Source organism: Poecilia mexicana, unplaced genomic scaffold, assembly GCF_051168715.1.
Source record: "Poecilia mexicana isolate PSO_F unplaced genomic scaffold, ASM5116871v1 scaffold_19, whole genome shotgun sequence".
Classification (NCBI taxonomy): domain Eukaryota; kingdom Metazoa; phylum Chordata; class Actinopteri; order Cyprinodontiformes; family Poeciliidae; genus Poecilia; species Poecilia mexicana.
In genome coordinates, this window is record NW_028263388.1 from 19,800,155 (window position 1) to 19,817,529 (window position 17,375).

Genomic DNA, 17,375 nt, shown 5'->3' on the forward strand with positions numbered 1-17,375 from the left:
TTTTTTGTGAGCCACAGATGTGCTCTGACGCTCGCAGTGGGAGTTTACAGTTTGGTTTGAAAGGAGCCAAAATACAAACATATGAATTATCTCCTTTATGAGATGGCTGTGCTCTCACAGGTTCCTCCAAGTCCACTGTCTTTAAAGTCACCAACTTGGCAGAGCTACGTTATGTAAGGCCGCTTTGAAAATGGGGAATTTGTGAGAATCGCCAGTGAGGAACAGACGTGAAAAGTGGAGGACCGGTCGGCGGTGTTTGTTTTGTTTTAGCGCATCGGTTTGTGCCAGTCTCACAAGTGCTTTGCTGACATTTGGGAGCAAATTAAAATTACAGGTAAAAAAATATTTGTACAAAAATACATAAAAAGAAAAAAAGTTGGTAGGTTTATGAATACAATACAATTTTTTACTGTAAGTCCGCATTGCCTACAATGACACATATAGATTTTAATGTTTTCCATTTTCTGCCACGAAGCAATTAAATATAAATGGTAAAAGGATTCGCTTTATGTAGCGTTCTTCTACTCATAGTGACCATCCGTAGCGCATAAATGTGCACATATTTACACATTGAAATGCTGATTGATAGGAAACTGTAGGCAACCCCACACACAAACATTTCAAATTATGGTTTTAACAGAAGGAAAATTATGATTTGCTGAAGTTAATTTAAAAAACACATTATGAAGTATATTCCTGCTAATGTAAAAATTTACAGTCAAACACTGTAGATACATATTTTTGAGAACTTACAAACCAAACCACGCTTTAAATAATATGAATGAAATTTGGTCTTAAGATAAACATATTTTATAAGAGAAGCCTATGTTTAGTTCCACATTATGCAAGTTACTTTGTACTGTAAATTGTTACTACTGAACTCCACAAATGTGGCTTTACAAATGTACAAATCCTGATAAAAGAAAATAAAATAATCATGGGTCAATATGAAATAGACTCAGTTTGGTGTTGAAAATAGACATCAGCTATATTGGTTTTGTCTTATGACATCATCTTACTTTTAGCCTGAGATTAACTACATGAGTCAGACTGAGCGCATCGAGATTTATTAGTCATTTGCTCAATTGCTCCTTTTCCCATTTTACATACAGACATTTAACTTTTGATGGTAGAATTAAAACATTACATAACTGTAATGATCAGAACTGAGGACCCGAAATTTCAGTCAGACACAAAGTACAAAATAATAAGTTCTTTATTGAAGTTCGGGGTAAGGGACAGGCAGCCACCAGCAAAGGAACAGGGACCTCTGAGGACAGAGAGGAAGGTTAGAGGGTTGTATTCTTGGGGGAGAGGCCAAAGCTGAACAGAAAAGAACCACTAACCTTCTTAGCGTTTGTGGAGGATGAGTGGTCCAGGTAGCTCAAAGGCTGGCAACCAGTGGCAGCTCCAGGGAGGGACGGGGCTAGGAGCAGGCAGGACAGAGTAAAACTAGTCTGAGGGTCAGGCAGAGAGCGGTGGTCAGGGTACAGAAAAAGGGTCCAGCACGTTCAGGCAACTTCTAGCAGACAAAATCCAAAGGGCGAGGCAGGAGACAGAGGTCAGAGGACAGAAACAGGGTCGTGTCCAGAAAACAGAAGCCAGTGGAGAATCCGACGTGGGCTAGGCAAGGCAGGCAAATCCGAGGGGCAGAAAAGTGTTCAGAACGGGGTCAGGTCAGGAAGAAATGCTGGATATCTACTCACTCTAAGGCTTTCAAAAATCTGGCACCGTCTGCCTGCCTGAGAGCTGAATATAACTGCTGTGCACAGGTGGGAAACATGAGCCTGATTGCACTCAGCATGCAGGTGAACCAGATGAGCTTGATGAGAGGTGGGAACTGCGGGGACAAACATAGCAGGCAGACGGGCCAGAAACATGACAGTACCCCCCTCCTAAGGTCCGGCTCCTGACGGACCCTTCGGCTGATCAGGATGGAGGCGGTGAAAGTCCCTCAGGAGAGTCTTGTCAATGACAAAACGACCAGGAATCCAGGTCCGCTCCTCCGGTCCATAGCCCTCCCAATCGACCAGGTAATGGACGCCACGTCCCCTTCTCTTGGACCGGAGGATGCGCCGTACGGTGTAGATTGGGTCCCCATCCAGGAACCGAGTGGGCGGGAGGGGTCTGGAGGCAGGCTCAAGACGAGGTGAGGTGTAGGGCTTGACCCGAGACACATGGAATGTTGGGTGAATCCTCATTGAACGGGGCAGCTGTAGGCGGACCGCCACAGGATTCACAACCTTGGAGATGGGGAAGGGACCAATGAAACGAGGTGCCAATTTCTGACTCTCCACCCGTAGGGGGAGATCCTTGGAAGACAACCAGACTTTCTGGCCAACACGGTAGGTGGGTGCTGGGACTCTGTGGCGATTAGCAGATCTGGATTGCACCTCCGACATCTTGGTCATGGCCCTCCGAGCTCTCCTCCAGATCCGTTGGCACCTCATGGCTGCAGCGTGAGCGGAGGGGACCTTAGCCTCCCTCTCTTGAATAGTGAACACCGGTGGCTGGAACCCATGAACAATGTAGAAGGGCGAAAGCCCAGTGGAGCTAGAGGGGAGAGCATTCAAGGCATGCTCCACCCATGGTAGGTTGTGTGCCCACCTGGTAGGATCAGTGTCACAAAGGATACGAAGCTTGGTCTCAATCTCCTGGTTAGCCCTCTCAGTCTGCCCATCAGTTTGGGGGTGGAACCCAGATGATAAACTGACGGATATCCCAAGCATGGTGCAGAACTCCTTCCAGAACCGAGAGACGAATTGGGGACCTCTGTCCGAGACTATGTCAGTGGGGAGCCCGTGGAGGCGGAAAACCTCCCGTGCCATGATCTCCCCCATCTCCTTAGCAGAGGGGAGTCTCTTGAGGGGGGCCAGGTGGACCATCTTAGAGAATCTGTCAATGATAGTTAACAAGACAACAAAACCATCGGAACTGGGCAAACCTGTGACGAAGTCCATGGCAATGTGCGACCAAGGGCGTGATGGGATGGGAAGGGGCCGTAGCAACCCAGAGGGTGGGCGACGAGAGGACTTTGCTTGACAGCACTGATGACAGGCTGTAACAAACTCCTTAACATCCTTGGTCATTGAGCCCCACCAGAATTGGGACTGAACAATTTGTAAGGTCTTGCTAATGCCTGGATGACAGAACAGACGGGATTTATGGCAGAACCGGAGTACCTTGGGGACCAGATGTTCTGGGACAAACAGCCTGTCAGGGGGGCACGAGGCTGGGGCCCGGAGATCTCGGGTGGCATCCCTGACCTCCTCCTCCAGTTCCAACATGGTCACAGTCAGTCTCACCGAGTCTGGGAGAATAAACTCCTCTGCACCAGCAGCCCCCACCTCAGAGGATTCATGAATCCTTGATAAGGCATCCGGTTTTATGTTCTTGGTTCCAGGTCTGTAAGAGAGCGCAAAATTAAACCGTCCAAAAAACAGAGCCCACCTTGCTTGTCTGGGGTTGAGTCGTTTTGCTGCCTTCAAGTACTCCAGGTTCTTGTGGTCTGTCCATACTAGAAATGGCTCCTTGGCCCCCTCCAGCCAATGCCTCCATTCCTCTAGGGCCAGCTTAACAGCCAAAAGCTCCCTGTCCCCCACATCATAGTTCCGTTCAGCACTGGATAGAGTCCTGGAAAAGAAGGCACACGGATGAATACGACCATCAGTGGTTCTCTGACTGAGGACAGCACCTACCCCAGTGCTAGAAGCGTCAACCTCTACAATGAACTGTCTTGCAGGGTCAGGGGACCGGAGAACTGGAGCGGAGGTGAACAGAGACTTGAGTCTAGAGAAAGCCTCCTCTGCCTGCTTGCTCCAGGAGAACCGGACCTTGGATGAGGTGATGGCATGAAGAGGAGATGCTACTTGGCTATAACTACGGATGAAACGACGGTAAAAGTTTGCAAATCCAAGAAATCTCTGTAGCTGTTTGCGGTCTGTGGGTGTGGGCCATTCAGAGACTGCTGAAATCTTAGCGGGATCCATGATCACCTTGTTAGGGGAGATTATGTAGCCAAGAAAAGAGGTGGTGGTGGTATGGAACTCGCATTTCTCTGCCTTAACAAAAAGATGATTCTGGAGGAGGCGGAGAAGAACCTGCCGAACATGGTACTTGTGGGAATCCAGGTCCTGAGAGTAGATGAGAATGTCATCAAGGTAAACAAATACAAAGTGCCCAACCATGTCCCTCAAGACATCATTGACCAGAGCCTGGAAGACTGCTGGTGCATTGGTTAACCCAAAGGGCATAACCAGGTATTCATAATGACCAGTGGGGGTGTTGAACGCGGTCTTCCACTCGTCCCCTTCCCTGATGCGAACAAGATGGTATGCGTTGCGCAAGTCTAATTTAGTGAAAAACTTGGCTCCTTGGATCTGGTCAAAGGCAGTATTCATGAGGGGAAGGGGATACCGATTCTTAACAGTAATGTCATTAAGACCCCTGTAATCTATACAGGGCCTTAAAGACCCATCCTTCTTGCCTACGAAAAAAAATCCAGCACCAGCAGGAGACGAGGATGGGCGAATGATTCCCGCCTTGAGAGAATCATCAACATATTTCCTCATTGCTTGGTTCTCGGGGGCAGACAGTGGATATAAACGCCCCTTGGGGGGTGACGTACCTGGAAGAAGGTCAATGGCACAATCGTAGGGCCTATGAGGGGGAAGGGCTGTTGCTCGGGACTTATTGAACACCTCCTTCAGATCATGATACTCAGGTGGCACCTTGGACAGATCTGGGTAAGTCTCCTCAATGGCGTTGTCTGGAAAGGAAGGGATGCAAGCAGAGAGCAAACAGGTGGCAGAGCAGGACCTTGACCAGCCCAATATCTCCTTGGCCTGCCAGTCAATATGAGGATTATGCTTGTTAAGCCATGAGGCCCCCAAAACAATGGGCAACTGTGGTGAGTCGATAATCACAAAAGTGATCTCCTCCTGATGATTGCCACCGAGCGTCAGACTGACCTTTTCCGTGATGAGGTGGGACCGGCTAATGTGATGTCCATCCAAAGCTAGAACGTTATGGACCGATGAAGTGTGGAGGAGTTTGATGTTGAGGCCCCTGGCAAAAGATTCATCCATGAACTCTGTATCAGCTCCGGAGTCAATGAAAACTGATACCTGGTGGGGAATGGAGGAGACCAAAAGGTTAGCAGAGAAAGAACACGGTGAGGAGATGGACAACAAGCTATGGCTCAGTAGAACTCCCCTAACCTCTACTGAGCCTGCCCTTTTAATGGACACTTGGCCGCCATATGACCCTTGCCTCCACAGTAAAAACATAAATTAAACTGCCTTCTACGAGACCGTTCCTCCAGGGAGATCCTTGTTCTCCCCAACTGCATCGGCTCAGGATCTGGTGCCACCACTGGGGGGGAAGAGCAGCTTGTGGCTTTGGACCAAGGGTCTGAGTGGCCAAATGGGGCCGATGAGGCCTCCTTGTGATGTCTCTCCCTTCTCCTTTCAGTGAGACGCAGATCTATCCTAGTCGCCAAATCTTCAAGATCCTTGAGGGACTTAGGATAATCTCGGGTGGCCAACTCATCCTTGATATTTTCATTAAGGCCTTGCATGAACACATCCATTAATGCCTCCTGATTCCACCTACTGTCTGCAGATAACAGGTGAAAATCAATAATATAAGCAGCTACACTCCTACCACCCTGTTTTACGGATAGTAGCCCCCTAGCTGCCTCTCTCTCAGGTAAGATGGGATCAAAAACCCTGATCAGTTCCTTAGAGAACGCAGAATAGGTCAAACAAGAATCCGATTCATTCTGCCATTCTGCTGTGCCCCACTGTTTGGCCTTACCGGACAGAAGTGAGATCACAAATGCCACCTTAGAACGTTCAGTAGGGAAAGAGGAGGGCTGCAACTCAAAGTGGATCTCACACTGAGTGAGGAAAGCACGGCACTGGTCTGGGTCCCCTTTGAACAGCTCGGGAGGGGTCAGACGAGGCTCCTTGACCACAGCAGGCTGAACTGCAGGGGCTGGTTGGTTAGGTGTCTGTGATTGTGCCTGGTCAGGGGGAGAAGACATGTTACGAAGCGTGGTAATGATCTCATTCATGCCAGTATTAAGTCGACTGATCGCACTTTCAACATTGCTGCGCCACTCTTGTGCTGACGAAGGGTCCATTTTTGGCCAGATTTTTCTGTAAAGATCAGAACTGAGGACCCGAAATTTCAGTCAGACACAAAGTACAAAATAATAAGTTCTTTATTGAAGTTCGGGGTAAGGGACAGGCAGCCACCAGCAAAGGAACAGGGACCTCTGAGGACAGAGAGGAAGGTTAGAGGGTTGTATTCTTGGGGGAGAGGCCAAAGCTGAACAGAAAAGAACCACTAACCTTAGCGTTTGTGGAGGATGAGTGGTCCAGGTAGCTCAAAGGCTGGCAACCAGTGGCAGCTCCAGGGAGGGACGGGGCTAGGAGCAGGCAGGACAGAGTAAAACTAGTCTGAGGGTCAGGCAGAGAGCGGTGGTCAGGGTACAGAAAAAGGGTCCAGCACGTTCAGGCAACTTCTAGCAGACAAAATCCAAAGGGCGAGGCAGGAGACAGAGGTCAGAGGACAGAAACAGGGTCGTGTCCAGAAAACAGAAGCCAGTGGAGAATCCGACGTGGGCTAGGCAAGGCAGGCAAATCCGAGGGGCAGAAAAGTGTTCAGAACGGGGTCAGGTCAGGAAGAAATGCTGGATATCTACTCACTCTAAGGCTTTCAAAAATCTGGCACCGTCTGCCTGCCTGAGAGCTGAATATAACTGCTGTGCACAGGTGGGAAACATGAGCCTGATTGCACTCAGCATGCAGGTGAACCAGATGAGCTTGATGAGAGGTGGGAACTGCGGGGACAAACATAGCAGGCAGACGGGCCAGAAACATGACAATAACAAACCTGCCATGATGTCACATTGCTTCCTGCAGAATCTTTTTTATTCATTTTTATTTTAATAAACCAGTCAAAAACGCATATCAGCTGTACCAAATCCCCAAATATGGTGCTCATTTCAGGGAAAATGTACTAAAATGATCAGATATAATTGTTGTATTTTGAATGATGCTGGTAGGCTCTGAAACCAACAATCGGGGGTGGTGAATTAACCTTTCCATCTGTCTTCACTTTACCAATCCAGTCTATCTGAAATCCGAATTCTTAAAGAAATGCTAACCTACTAAATCACTGACACTCTTCTTTCTCTGATGCAGCACATTGTCTCTCTATTCTATCTTAATATAATACAACAGCTAATGAAAACAGTTAGGTTTAGCATTTGATTTGACTGAGTCTTACTCCATTTCAGATCGTTTTACTGTAACTCTGGCCGTATGTTTGATGATCTGCTGGAAGCTGAATGTTTGCTCTGGTTTTACATCCTTTGTTGCCTCTAAGAGGTTTTCCTCCAGAATTGTCCTGTATTCAAAACCATCCATTTCAGCAACTCTTTCAAGCTGAAGAAAAGCATCCCCACAGCATGGTGCTGTCACTACCATGTTTTTTGTTTTGTTTTTTATGTACAGGTGATGTTTTCAGGTTAATGTAGCATTTTCTCCATACATGGTATTTCCCAAGTTCAATTTTCATCTTATAAGTAGATGCCTTTCTTCCACCTGTTGAGTGTCCCTTACATGATTTATGGCAAACTGCAAATCTCACTTTGTGTGGTTCTCTTTCAACCTCGAAGGCCAGATTTTGGAGTGCATGACTAATAGATGTCCTGTTGACAGATTTTTTTCACCTGAGCTGTGGATTGCTGCATCTCCTCCTGAGGTACCTTTGCTATCTTGACAGGTTCTGCATTCAATGATGTCTCTGCTTAACCATTACCAATATTATATCCCTCAGAGGTGGACTGTTTTTTACTAATCACGGCACTTTTGAAGGCAGTGAGTCTGGATTTTATTAAGGGGTATTAGAATTAATAAGGCTGCATATAAAGTTGTGTCAAGCAAATTCTTATTTTTACAAAACATAAAAATCGTTTTTCTTCCTCTTCACAATTATGCAAAATGCGGTACTGATCTGTCACACAAAAAAAACCAAATGCTATGAATCTTTCCTCAAGGCTTATGAAAAGGTTCACCCAACCATGGTTTAAATTGTTTTGTTTCCTCTTAAAACTGCTAAAATTCTATTCAAAAGAGTAACTTTCACACATCCCTAATCTGTTAAAAGAGAAATACTTCTGCTGTCAAGATTTTACTCTCCTTTCTCTCGGAAATGATGCACACCAACCACATCCTACCACAAATACTTGCCACGCTGCCGTCAACCGTGCAAAGAGAAACAACCGTTGCCATAGTATCTGTAAAAAAAATCCAATGTTTTCATTAAGCCAAATATACAATATTCAAACTTTTTTTTTTCATTACACAGAAGTTATTGAATTTTCTCGTTCCATATTTCCATAGTTTTCTTTAATCCTGTTCTGATGATGTGACAAGGAATGAATGCTTAAACCAAGTAAAACTATTGTTTCTCATTCCCTTTTGAAGACCTGAGAAATAAGTTGTGATTGTTATGCTGTTAATATATTTTATATATGAGAAAACTGATCTTGTTTGCTGTTTGCACCGCATATTTGTCTTCAGATGTGTTGAGTGTTTTTGCTGTGATCTACTCTGTCTAGCTAGTTTTCAAGTTTGCCGTAACATGGTGGGGGGAGCTCTAAAGTGAGTGAGCTCATTTTGCTTCCTGTTATCTTATGTCTTGCACACAATGTTTCTATTGAAAGTTAAGTGGCAATATTTTACCGCTGTGGAGTGTCAGTCTGCTGTATTAAAATGCAGATACAGAAATGGCTCACAGAGACCCTCTCAGTGGTTTAAAGCTCAATTTGTACCCTAAAGTGACACCTTTGAACAACACTTTGCTTGTAAAAAAAAAAAAAAACAACAAAAAAAACAAGAAAAACCACTGACTTTGTGATCTGGCCAAGCAAAAATGTTAAAACCCACATCAACTCCAGCAGTTCCCTTCTGCCCCACAACATAAAAATGCAAGAAGTATGAAATCCCAACTCTTTATTCAGCAGTCAAGCATTTTTTTTCTGATAACAGTTAAAAAGTGGTACACTTGCAAAATAAGCAGCATATTTTTTTTCTATTACACTGTTTATGGGATGCATGCACTTATTATTTTTGGAATATGGGCTATTTTCTAAAGACAACCTCAAGACCCCATGCTTACTTATTTGTGACCCAAGTAGAACTATTGATCTACACAATGCCTTGGAAGCATTTATACCTTTTGAACTTTTCTACATTTTGCCACTGAAATTAGTTATGCCACTCTGAAACACCGATTACGCACAGTGTTTTGTACAACTCCACCTTGTTTCCAGAATTAAACCCTTTTCCTCTGTGTTAGTTGCAGCTGGCTTGTAGTGTCACTACAAGCCAGCTTGAATTACTCATAGAAAAGACAGAGGAGGTTCTTAGGATGCTGACAAAGAAGCCGGGTTTTGTTGAGTTCTTTCTTCAGGCTGGACCTCAATCTTTTGATAAGAATCTTGCAATGAAAGAAGGTAAATGTTAGCCCAACTGAAAGATTGGCCTCTTTTCCCAACATTTTCTTTCTCAACAGGGAATTTCAACCACACTTTATCTGAGTCCACAAACTGCAGAAGACCACAGCCCTGTGTGCTGAAAATAGAGCCGCTTTGTGTCCGAGGAATGGCACGTCCAAAGAGGTATAAAAATGTTTCAGTCTAACTGCTGGAATCAGAAGGAGTGACCACTGTGAAGAATGAGGACTTGACTATCCTGGCAGTTTCACTCAAGGTATATTTAGTGGTGGTAGAGATAAACACAACAAAAGACAAAGAGGAAAGAAAACAAAGAAGTTTTTTATTTTACATACCTATTTTTAGTTTGTCAGGATGGATTTTTTATTATTTTTTTAATGGTGTTGAGTTTAAAAACTGTTTGTTTATTATGAAGGCAGAGGTTTAGACTCATGTATGTTAAGGTCTTCCATCTCTGACTACAATCAGATAGCTTTGTTTTCAGTCAGATATTTATTGACACATTTATATGATTAAGATAGACAGTTAGCTACTGAGATCTGAGACAGAGTCCATGATTCAGGTGAATCTTTGTCGCCTGAACCATGGTGACAAAGATTCCCTAGCAGCTTGAATACTGGGAGCTTGATAACAGCAACATCTGATTAATTACAAACAGGATGCAGCTGTGAGGAAAGAGCAGAAGGCAGGCTGAGGAAGAGGGAGACGGCACAAAGGAGCAACGAGGAGCAAACACTAACAGGGGAGCTGGGAAAATGTACATCGAACTGTAGCAAAGAACAACTAACATAACACAAAGAATGAACATCAGATCTAACCTAAATAGTAAACAACTACAAAGACAAGATTAATCAAAAGAACAGAAGCTAAAGCTGATCACAGGTGAGAAAAGTAAAAAAAATGCAAACGCAGGCAAACTAAAACTACCCAAAACCCCCCAGGATATGACAACGCGAGGTGGCAAGATAGACTTGAATGCTCAAGTTGAGTGGCTGATGGCTCAAAGGTTCGGTCACTTCATATTTATACTCTATTGAAACAGGAAGCGATCGGTGACTGATTAAGCAGACAGTTTTATCAATGCAAAAATCAAAAATCTACATTTGTTTTTTGTCAGTTATATCCCTTGAATACAAACTGCTCAGAGATGTAAACAAAACATTGCTACCAGCTGATCCAGCATGCAACCCATGAAACAATAATGATATAACAGAAATGTTATGTGTGTAAAAGAATCAGTTTAACAATAAAACAATATTTTTGATGGGTTTTTTTGGTGGAATTGGCTGTATAGTGATATAGAATATGGAGATTTGTCCAGAATGACTGATATCAACATTCATTAGTCACTCTGGTTTGTCCTACAAACATTTTTCACCATCTTTACTGATGTCACTGGTCTCTGGCAGTCGCACTGCAGAGTCACAAGGTTATTTCTCACGTGTCATCAAGGAAAACGCCTGTCATTAAGCCGTTAAGGCTGGAGATTAATCTATAATTGATAATCTTATGGGAAATAAGGAAGTTCTGTGCTGATGCATGATGTTTCTCATTAGCCACTCCTTAAACTCCTGCTCCTTCAGAGGCCCAGACTGTAATGCATGTTTTACTGTGACAAGTGTTGGCAGAGGAAAGACTCTTACACTGTGTTTGGAGCAAAGCCAGTGGAGTGGGACAAATGGAGAGACCCATTCAGTAGCCCTAAATTTATTTCTGAAGGGCTTTTCACTCTTGCTCAGTGGTTCTGACACAAAAGGAGGTATTCATGAAAGAAAAGACTGAAGTTTTGTGGGGGGAAGGGGGGAAGGTGAAGGGGCTTCCCCGAGAACTTTGCTTCAAAATGCAGAAAGGCTCTACTGTGTTTGTTGCTCAATATCTAAATCTGTATCTGAATCTAAACTATGAAGAATATATTCAGGTTGTGTTGGTTCTTACTGAGTTTAAATGCAGTGCCCTGTAATGTATGCCTCCATATTAAAGCAGGATCGAGTTCATCCCCTGGGAAATTTTCCAAAAGATGTGGAAACAAAAGGAGCTACAAGAATACAAAAAGCCATCTTGTTGTCTTTGCACACCCTACTGACCTAACCCCGGTGATTTACTTTGCCAACCCCCTCTACCCCATCGACAATGCCATTTTCTGACCAGCTTTATCAAGATGGAAAATACTTTTTTTTTTTTTTACCTTGATTGTTGGTCTAAATTTAGAGTCAAATCTTTCAGCATATGTTTTCTCAGCATGTACTTTCTCGACTTGGCAGCTTTTTGTATACATGCTGAGGTCAAGAAATGATAAGCCTGTTCTGGGGAAAGCTTGTGAAAACAGTTTTAAAAGTTATGCAAATAAGTCAAATACTTTATCATATTTGGACAGTAAATCCCCAAAGTTTATGTATATTGAGGAACACCTTGAAGGACATACTGTACCTCAAAGGGGAGAAAAAAGTCTTTTTATGTCAGACTTTGTCCAGCGAGGAATGGGAAATCAGAGAAAATGTAGTCTGAGTGCAGTAGCATGACCTCCTAACAGAAATATACCCTACCCAGGAATTTGAAATCAGTCTGTTGCACACCCTGACATCTGTTTTGATTCTGACTGGTGTTGTCACTCTAATGTGCATGAACCTCAGTACTTAAATTTCTCCTTTGATGCTTTGTTCTTTGATATTACACAACCTTGCAATGGTTGAAAACAAACAGGGAAATTAAATTCCCAAATTAAACATAGCTGGCAAAAAAAGTAGTCCTATTAAACTCTAGAGGTCCACCTGTCACCAGTTTTCTCAGAAAAGCATTTTATTTAGACCTTAGAAGCCGCTTAAAGCAAATGTCCCACATTGTTTTTAGATGGGAGCCAAAATATTACAGTTGGTTGGTAGTTGCATTCAGACGTCCTCATTCATTTAGCTCAGATACAGAGAAGAAAATATCAATCTGCACTCATTTTTCGTGGTTAAAACTTTACACCTGTTCTAAGTTTTCCGTGGACATCAGCACATCCTTTATAACAAAAAATGGACGCAGACTTTCATACCTGTCACCCAACTGTGCAGCTACTGATTCCACTGAACGTGGCTTTCATCACCGTGGCTTGAAATGGGTTGTGCCTTCAGCACTCAGCCTGGATTTGTTCCTTCTCTGGAAGATAAAATTCTAATAGTTTCCTAACAGTTTCCTAATTTTAGGACAAAAAGTTGGTTTATACTTTCATGACTCTCACATACTTTTCCTGCAAAACAAGTCTGGTGGAAACTAAGAGTGCCCGTCTCGTACTTTTCTGTGTTACCACCACGCATCCATTCGACACATTCTTCTTTTTTCCATTCAGAAAACAACCCAATTAACAGTCACACTCTGCTGTTTTAAATGCAATGTCATCATTCATACGTTGCAAAAATAATGTTTCTGGAGAGGCGTGCACGGCTCCTTTTTAAGTCAAAGGACATTTTAATATGCTCCAAAAACATATATTTTCTTTCAAACTCCAAAATGTGGTGATATTTAGCCCTTTGAAAGGATTTACTGTCCAGAGGTCATCATCAAACAAAGCCTCGCCACATAAAGCCTTATTGCAATACAAATGCACAGTACTGAAATATAACTACAAACTGGATTTTACTGAGTTTACTTAGAGTCACATTTTTACCCAAGATGTGGCATTTCCAAAATATGTTTAATGAGAATATTTCTGACCAGCAAATCAGAAAGAGAACATTCTCTTAGCTTATTTTTTGCATTTCTTGCTACCACAGTTGGTTGCAATTATTGTCATTTTGTGTCATTTTTACATTTTAGTGGCTATAATGGTCAGACAGTTCGAGCCTCTGCCCACACCTTCCTACATTTTGTTGAGTTTAAACGCCAAGAAAATAGGCATCCATTTCCGTTTTGTCCTAAGTCACTAAGCTGTGGTTAACCACAATGAAGTCCACCAAAAAAAGAGCAGCTTCAGATGATGCCATGTGGCATATTACTTTGACATTTTAAATTGCTATTTAACAGATGAGCAGTTAAAAAAAACTGCCCATAAGTTAATTTCAAAGCTTGCTTAATTGGGATTTTGAAAGTTTTCTGTTGCCCAGAATAAGGAAACAACAGCAAACTTCTCTCTGGATGATGAGAAAGCATATAGATAGAGATGAAAAATGTGTTGAAATGTTTTTGCTCTTAGGTTTTGCTCATGTAATGCCTTGCAAAGGTATTCATATCCCTTCATTTGTTAACCTATTTTAAAAATATATACATAAATAGAAAAGTGTAGCATACATTTGCCCCCTACAACCTCCTGGATTAAATCCAGTGTAACCAGCTGCATTCAGAAGCTGCCTTAATAGTGAAATCCACTAGTGTGTAATTTAAACTGAGCTGTTCTTTGAAGGCCTCAAAGTTTTCATTAGCGAATGAACAAATATCGTCATGTTGACAGAAAAAACACAACATGCAGGTTAGGGGGAAATTTGTTGAAAGGTTTTAATCTCAACGCAGCGTTAGGTTATAAATCAACATCCAAACATTTTCAACCCATCATCTGAATAGGGGAAGAAAATTATAGAACTTAAAAACCTGTCAAAACACAACTGTTCCCAGGCAGGGAAGGCATTTATCTTGAAGCAGCCAATGGCGACTCTGAGAGCTCCACAGACGCACAGGTTAGGTGTTAGTGTCTCCCACATGTTGGTGGATGCATCATTGTGAGAAAATGCATGAACCTCGAAGCTGGTCAGAGGCTATTAGAAGATAGATGGAGTTAAATACAGAGTAATCTTGGATTCTGTATAAAAATAACAAATGGAGGTTCACATTCCAACATGACAACAATACAAAGCATGAACTCAGAGCAACAATGGGATAGATAAAATAATCTAAATCTGTGGCAAGAGTTGAAAAAAGCTGTTGACAGTTGCTTGCCATCCAATCGAAGTGAGCTTGAACTATTTTGCAAATGAGAACAGGTCAAAGTTTCCGTCTCTAGACGTGCAAAGCTTGTAGAGACGTCTACAAAGCTGTCGTTAGAGCGAAAGCTATTGATGCAAAGAGAATGAACAAAAAGGCAAGTGCACGTTTTCGATTTTCATGTGTATTATTTTTGTTTTTTATTTTGATGGTATATCACATAAGATTCCAATAAACTGTACGAAAGTTTGTGGGTGTGGCAATGCAATACATGAAAACGTTTAATGGACGTGAATGCAACGTCACGGGATTTCTTGCCGAGTCAGTGTGCAAAGGACTGCTGAAGTGTGACATGGTGATGATTTATTATAAAAAGGCAAAAACTTGATTAGGCGTGGCACAACCATGGGATTAAACAGAACAAAACAAAACAGAGAATCCAGCCAGGAACTTAAATAGCTGGAGAAACAGGCAACTGATATCTGAGATGGGGTTCCACGTGTGGATTTGTTGGGTTTAATTGGAGAGACACAGGAGCAGAACTGAGACAAAATAGGAATCTAAAGGTGAAACCGGCCTGAGAGGAATCTAAGAAAATGAATGCAAATTTGGAAAAAGAAATGAAACATAGCAAAACCTCCCAGACAGCGGAGAAACGAACAAAGAGTAAAAACAAAACCAAGACACACTAACTTTGAAAGAACATAACAGGAGTAAGGTCAGGGGGGAAAAAATAAAAACAATCCAGGCTCAAGAATAAACTATGAAACTAGGCATAAACAAACTTGACGAGCAAGGAATGAAGGGAACATGTAATAAAACTGGCTGAAATAAAACAGAAAGACAATAACATAACCTAAGGAATATCCTAGAGAAACTATTCAGCAGGAACACAAGAACAAGCTGTGAAAACAGACCTAACATGAACTCTGAAACCTAAATAACCCATCGTAAGCGCCACAAGCCAAACACCCAAGAATCGTGACAGGCACTGCATAGAAGAAAATTGAGAAGTTCATCTTTTTATGTCTGGTACATCAGCTGTTCGTAGCCTCCTAAAACACAAGGTTGTGTTTATTTGTCTTGTAGAGAGCATGACGGCAAAAAAAGAATTGTGTCATTCAGATAACTAAATCAAATAATTGGCCAACTGTCTGAACAGAGGTTATGTTTGGCTAAAATACTCCCGTGGAAGAGTTACATAAAACAAAACACCACTTTTAGGTGACTGAACTGCTCAGTTTTTCTCTGCTTATCTCAGTTTATTGCTGAGTCTGGAGTGTAAATTTCTCTTCCCGCGTCTCGCGCAGTCACTCATTATCGCATGCAACAACTTGAGCTTTATGAATTGCATTCCTCAGTATGTGATCATTTGCCGTGTATTTAGATTTATCTCCTCTCTTCAGCCATCATTATCTTTAGCAGCGGCGCAAGTTTTATGTGCATCTCTGAGACGCGTTGGAATCACCTCAGTTTTCTCTGTTTGTCACAGATTGGGCTGCTTTGCATATTTCAAACTGCTCACGGTTGATGTGGCAGAGAGCCGTATAAAAAGGCAGGAGGGTGTGGTTTACCTAAATGCCCTCATTTGATGGCTGAGGAGGGGGGCTGAGAAGGCTTTAATTCAGCGGAAAGTGGTTATTCTATATTTGCTCCAACCAAGCAGCGACTCCACCCTCAACACATCCCACATTAAGTCACAGCAGTGGAGTTTATGAATGCTGAGCCTCTTCTCGCAACAATTTCTTTCTTGATTCTGAAGACCCGGGATCACTTTTTTTTTTTTCTCCTCAAAAATAGCACAACCACTGAGACCAAGACAGTGATTTGTAATTCTGAGTGAAATTGCTGTCAAGCTATAAAGCTCGGCAGCGAATGAATGGATAGACGTTAAATCAAATAAATCATTTTTGGTGTAAAAGGAGAAAAAACTGGATCGGAGTTAGAGAAAGACTGCATAAATGCTGCAGTTGTGTATGCGGGTGGGGTCAGGTGGACTGAAATGGCTTAGACCACACTATATGTAAGGATGGGGTAATTACTGGGTTGGGAGATTTAAATAGCCGGGCCTACAGTGGTAAACACACTGGCAGTGAGGGCAGCTGCCGCTGCAGCTATTCCACTAGTTTGGTGCTGAAAGCTCAAACATTTGTAAAGCTTTTGTAAAGGATTAAAAGGGAGAATGATTTAAATCCATTGTTTTAGCTGAGGTAAACGTACTGATTTGATTGTAGCTTGATTCTTGTAGTTTGCTCTTGAATCTTTTGATTAAAAACGTACTCAACCGACTCCCGTTTGCAGTGAATGAGCCTCAAAGCATCCACTGGAGGAGGCGTCACACGGTGAGGAATTCCTCCGACTTTGGCGGGCGTCCACAAGGGGACATATTACAAGTCCAAACATGCATAAATGCGTACAGATGATGGCAGCGTTTAGTGGTTTCTCTGTGGCTAATGCCAAGACAAACAGACTAAAAACAGAAAATTATTGGCTCAATTTGTAAAGTAAAACAACAGAGAACACATCCACACCTAGACTGGCAGCAGATTTTAAAGCAACACATGGAACAAAAACTAAAAAAAGACAGGAGGGAGGGGAGTTTTCACAGTTCACATCTTTCCTCACAGCTCATTTATTGTAATAATTTGGTGCAATAAACAGGCCTTTCACTGGCTTTTTTGTTTTACTTTTGCTATTTCGGTTATAATTTTACCTTTGCCACCCACCATCACAGCACAGACATTTTTAGTGCCAAACCTTATGGTAATTTGTTTGGATAAAAAAATTATCCAAACAATTTGTGTTTGGATAATTTTTTTGACCAGATGATGATCATCAAAAAATTAATTATTTCTGCATTTCAATAACAAAAAGTAAAACTAATATTTATGAATTCCTTACACACAGATCAATTTATTCCAAGCATTTATTTCTGCTATTTTTGATGATTGTA